Raw genomic sequence first — 6525 nt, 5'->3', positions numbered from 1 at the left:
AAAAAATAATAATAATAATATACCACTACCAAGTGGGATTCATACCAGGTATGCAAGGATGCTTTAACATTTAGAAAATGAATCAATGTAATCCAACACATAAATAAAACTAAAGAATCACAGGATAATCTCATTCAATGCTGAAAAGTCATTTTATAAAGTCCAATTCCCATTCCTGATAAAAACTCTCAATAAAATAGAAATAGAAGGGAAATTCCTCAACATAATAAAGGGCATCTATGCAAAAGCAACGGCCAACATCATTCTCCATGGAAAGAGGCTGAAAGCATTCCCCTTGAGAATGAGAACAAGACAAAGATGCCCTTTATCACCACTCCTATTTAACATTCTGCTGGAAGTCCTAGCTGGAGCAATAAGGCAAGAAAAAGAAATAAAGTGTGTCAAAATTGGTAACGAAGAAGTAAAACTATCCTTACATGCAGATGATATGATCTTATGCATAGAAAATCCCAGAGATTCCACAATAAAACTACTGGAGCTAATATATTCAGCAGAGTATCAGGATACAAAATCAACATACAAAAATCAGTTGGATTCCTACATCGACAAAGAGAACTTCGAAAAAGAAATCTAGAAGGCAATATCTTTTATAATAGCCCCTAAAAAGATAAAATACTTAGGAATGCATCTAACCAGCGACATAAAGACCTATACAAAAAAAAAAAAAAAAAAACCCTTTGCCGTCGAGTGTATTCCGACTAATAGGGACCCTATAGGACAGAGTAGAATTGCCCCATAGAGTTTCCAAGGAGCACCTGGTGGACTCGAACTGCTGACCTTTGGGTTAGCAACCATACCACTTAACCACTAGGCCACCAGGGTTTCCAAAGGCCTAAGTCTCTTTGGGTTTCTTGCAGTAGTGTTTTGTATAAAGACCTATACAAAGAACCCTACAAAACACTACTGCAAGAAACCACAAGAGACATACTTAAATTGCAAAAAATACCATGCTCATGGATAGGAAGACTCAACATCGTAAAAATGTCAATTCTACCAAAAGCAATTTACAGATATGAAGCAATCCCGATCCAAATGCAAACAGCATTCTTTAATGAGGTTAAAAAAAAAAAAACTAATCATTAAGTTTATATGGAAAGGAATGAGGCCCTGGATAAGTAAAGCATTATTAAAGAAGAAGAACAAAGCAGGAGTCCTCACACTACCTGATTTCAGAACCTACTATACTGTCACAGTAGTCAAAACAGCCTGTTACAATGACAGACACATACACCAATGGAACAGAATTGAGAACCCAGATGTAAATCCATCCCCATAGGGTCAGCTGATCTTTGACAAACGACCTAAATCCATTAAATAGGAAAAGACATTCTGTGTAACAAATAGTGCTGACAAAACTGGATGTCCATCTGTGAAAAAATGAAGCAGGACCCATACCTCACACGATACACAAAAACTAATTCAAAATGGATCAAAGACCTAAATATAAAACCAAAAACTATAAAGATCATGGAAGAAAAAATAGGGACAATGCTAGGGGCCCTAATATGCGGCATAAATAGGATAGGAACCATAACTAACAATGCACAAACACAAGAAGATAAACTAGACTACTGGAATCTACTAAAAATTAAACACTTAGGCCCATCAAAAGACTTCATCAAAAAGTAAAAAGAGAGAGACGGGTTTTTTGGAGGAATCTATTCCCCTCTGTCTCCTATATATCAATATATAACAAACCTCTTGCTGCTCACCTCAAAAAAAAAAAGTAAAAAGAGAACTTATGACTGGGAAAAATTTTTGGGTATGAAATATCTGACAAGGATATAATCTCTAAAATTTATAAGATATTGCCATACTGAAACAATAAAAGGATGTACAATCCAATTAAAAAATGAGTAAAGGATATAAACACACTTCACCAAAGTAGAAATTCAGGTGGCTAACAGACACATGAGGAAATACTCGCGATCACTAGCCATTGGAGAAATGCAAATCAAAACTACAATGAGACACCATCTCGCCAGACATTAGTGGCACTAATTAAAAAAGAAACCAGAAAATTCCAAATGCTGGAGAGGTTGCAGGGAGATTAGAACCCTTATGCACTGCTGGTGGGAATGTAAAATGGTACAGCCACTATGGAAAATGATATGGAACCTCCTTAAAAAGCTAGAAATAGAAATACCATATGATCCAGCAATCCCACACCTAGGAATATATCCTAGAGAAAGAAGAGCCATCACACGAATAGGCATATGCACACCCATGTTCATTGCAGCATTATTCACAATAGCAAAAAGATGGAAACAACCGAAGTGTCCATTAACAGATGAATGGATAAACAAATTATGGTACCTACACACAATGGAATACTACTCAAAGATAAAGAACAGTGATGAATCCGCAAAACACCTCACAACATGGATTAATCTGGAGAGGATTATGCTGAGTGAAATAAGCCAATAACAAAAGGACAAATACTGGGAATTTGGAGCCAACATGGTGCTACAAACAAGAGCACGATGCAGACCCTCTGCAGCAAAGACCTGAAAAACTAAGCAAAACAGATACAAACGTCAGTCCTGGAACCTAAGCATCAAATGAAGGGATAAAGAACTAGATCAAGCACCAAATGGAAAAAGAAACTGACAGAGAACAGAGAATGAGGAGAACTATGGATTGGAGGTCCCCTGCCAGCTAATGTGGCGTGGCTTTGCCATCTTGGAGTAAAGCCAGTAACAACCCTGGACAAGGGGCATGGGAAGGCAAATTCATGGAGCTCCCAACAGGAGACAGTGCACCCGGTAACCAGAGATACATGTTTTTCTACCCCTCACCCTTCTGCCCTGTACACTGCCTCTGCCACTTTCCAACAGGCCATAGTCGCTCGGCCAGACAGACACTAGCTCACAGCCATCCCAGGGCAGCCACTTCAGGGCCATATATCTGTATTTTTTCTCTTTTTTCCTTCTCCGTCCTACCTAGCACCCTGAACTGCCTATGACCCATTCTGATGGGTGGTGCTGTGCCACCCAGAAAGAGAGACACCAGCTGGTCACCCTTCCAGTTCCAAACCCCCCAATGGCCGGTTCCCTCAGCACCACATTTTTTTGTTTCTGCTCTCTTTCCCTTCCTTCCTTTCCTTTGTCCCATCCACCGAGTTCTGTGTGCCGCCTCCATCTCTTCTGATGGGCTGTGCTACACCACTTGGCTAGAGAACCACCAGCACACAGCCTCCCCAAGTCTGCCTCACTACCACCTGCCTGCTTCCATCATGCCACCATTTTTTTTTTGCTTTTGTTTCTCTCCTCTCTTATTATTCTCCTTCCCACCTAGCTCCAAACATAACATCCTCTCCCTTTCCTCCTGCCTCCCTGTACCACCCACTAAGTATCGAGCTCCTGAGCAGCACTTGCATGGACCTCTGGACCCCAACCCATGTGCCCCTGGCTCCCCCTGCTGAGCACTGTGACCCACACAGCACCCACACAGACCTCTGGACTCTGCCTACTGCTGTCCCCCAGCCCTGCCCCAACAAGCACTGTGCCCCTGAGCAGCACTAGAATGAACCTCCAGTCCTCTGGACATTACTCCATGCTGCCTCCCAGCCCCACCCCACCAAGCACCACACTTCCAAGCAGCACCAACATGGACCCCTGGATCCCCAGACCCCCTCCCATGCCACTCCCCTGCACTGCCCCACTGAGCGCTGTGCCCCAGTACAGGGTGCTAGGTAGGAGGGAGAAGGGAAAAAGAGAAAAAATACGGATATATGGCCCTGATGGAGCTGCCCTGGGGTGGCAGTGAGCTAATGTCTCCCTGGCCCCACCATGTGATGCCACCCCAAGACCCACCACACCAGCCCTGGTTCATGCCACAGGCAAACGACCCATCCTTGTGTCTCACCTTCTGTTAGACATGTCCTGCTGCACCATAGCTGAGCAACTGGCTCTGCCCACCTGGTCAACGTGATGAGAAATATTGTGCTCACAGATGAGCAAGCAACAAAACACGCCCAGCCCACCTGCTCAGACATAACCAAATTTTAAAAAAAGCAGGACAAAACAAGTAAGTCTACAATCAACAAATGAAGAAAATAAACAGCAGATAATATCAAAACATATTTTAAAAAAGAAAAAAAAGGACAGGATGGCTCCAGTAAGTGACCAAAATAAAACATGAGATGACCTTCAGGTAGAAGAAAAGGCACTGAAACTACCTGATACGAGCTTCAAAACTCTAATATTTAGGCCTCTCCAAAAGAGTAGGAAAGTGATCAAGGAAAACATAGAGAAAACTTAGGAAAAAATAGACAAAATCAGTGAAAACACAGACAAAGCAATGGAAGAATTTAGGAAAATAATACAAGAACAAAATGTCAAAATAAATAACCAATTAAAAATCATACGAAATCAGCAATTAGAAATCCAAAAGATAAAGAACAAAATTTCAGAAATGGACAATCCAGTAGAAGGTTTTAGGAGTAAGTTTGAAACAATGGAAGACAGGATAAGTGAAATTGAAGACAAATCCTTGGATATCGCGTTGTTTGAGGAAAAAATCAGAGAACAGAATCAATAAAAATGAACAAACCTAAGAACTATGTGAGATACAATCAAGAAGAAAAATATATGTGTGATCGGAGTTCCAGAACAGGGGGAGAAAATAGAAAACACAGACAGGAGAACTGAAGATTTGCTGACAGAAAAATCCCGAACATCATGAAAGATGAAAAGATGACCATCCAAGAAGCTCAACGAACCCCATATAGGATAGACCCCCCCCCAAAAAGTCACCAAAACATATCATAATCACGCTCGCCAAAACCAAAGACAAAGAAAGAATCCTGAGCAGCTTGAGAAAAACAAAAAGTCACGTACAAAGAGGAAACAATAAAACTAAACTCTCATTACTCAGAAGAAAGCATGCAGACAAGAAAGCAATGGGATGACATTTATAAAACCTTGAAAGAAAAAAATGCCAACAAAGAATAATGTATCCTGGAAAACTCTCTCTCAAATATTAGTGAAATTAGTGCCTTTCCAGATAAACAAAAATTAAGGGAATATGTAAAAACCAAGCTAAACTTACAAGAATTATTAAAGGGACTCCACTGGTTAGAGAACCAACATCAGGTAACAACATGAATCTAGGACACAGGACAGCATCAGCCAGATGCCATCCTAGGTAATGAACTCTCAAGGATGAAACAAAACTAAAAGATTTACAACAGAGAACCACAGATATCAATCTGTAAATGACAACAACGTCAGAACAATAAAAGGAGGAATAAACAGTATAGATATAGAATTTTCACATGGAGAGGAAGTCAAGACAATATCAAGTAATAAAGAGTCGTTCAAACTTAGGAAGATGGGGGTAAATTTCAAGGTAACCACAAAGAAAGTTAACAAACCTACTCATCAAAATAAAGAAGAAAATCATAGTCTCAGTAAACACAAAATCTACAAAAAAAAAAAAAAAAAGAAACAAAAAGAAGTTCCACAAACAAAAAAACCTCAGCACTGGAGAGAAAGAGGAACAAACAAAATGTCAGCAGTACACACATACACACGCAAAGCACTACAAAATGACAGCAATAAAATTAAAACTTTCGATAATCACTCTGAAAGCAAATACCTTAAATGCACTCATAAAGAGACAGAGAGTGAAAGAATGGACCAACCCCCCCCCCCGAAAAAAGGACCTATCAATATGCTGCCTACCAGAGACACACCTTAGAATCAAAAAAGAAATCAAACCATTGCTGTTGAGTTGATTCTGACTCATAGCAACCCTATAGGACAGAGTAGAACTGACCCATAGAGTTTCCAAGGAGTGCCTGGTGGATTCGAACTGCCAACATTTGGTTAGCAACAATAACACTTAACCACTACGCCACCAGGGTTTCCCTTAGAATCAAAGACATAAATATATTAAAAATCAAAGGATAGAACAAATAAAATCAAGCAATCAACAACCAAAACAGCAGGAGTGGCAATACTAGTTTCAGATACAACAGACTTTAAGGCAAAATCCTCCATAGGAGGCAAGGAAAGACATTATATAATGATTAAAAAGACTAGCCACCATGAGGACATAACCATAATGAATATCTATGCACACAATGACAGGGTTCCAAAATACATAAAACAAACTCTGACAGCACTGAAAAGTGAAATTGACAGTTCCACAAAAATAGTAGGAGACTTCAACACACCACTCTGAGTAAAGGACAGAACATCTAGAAAGAAACTCAACAAAGAAACAGAAGATCTAAAGGCCACAGTCAACTAACTTGATCTCATAGACATATATAGAAAACTCCACCTAACAGCAGCAAAGTCTACATTATTTTCCAAAGCACAAGGAACTTTCTCCAGAACTGACCACATCTTAGGCCACAAAACTAGTCTCAGCAAAATGCAAAACATTAACATAATACAAAGCATCTTCTCTGATCACAATGACATAAAAGTAGAAAATAATAAGGAAGAGCAAGTAAAAAATAATAATAATAAACAGCATGGAAACTTAATAACA

Source organism: Trichechus manatus, unplaced genomic scaffold, assembly GCF_000243295.1.
Source record: "Trichechus manatus latirostris isolate Lorelei unplaced genomic scaffold, TriManLat1.0 scaffold00086, whole genome shotgun sequence".
Classification (NCBI taxonomy): domain Eukaryota; kingdom Metazoa; phylum Chordata; class Mammalia; order Sirenia; family Trichechidae; genus Trichechus; species Trichechus manatus.
This window is presented reverse-complemented; position numbering follows the sequence as displayed.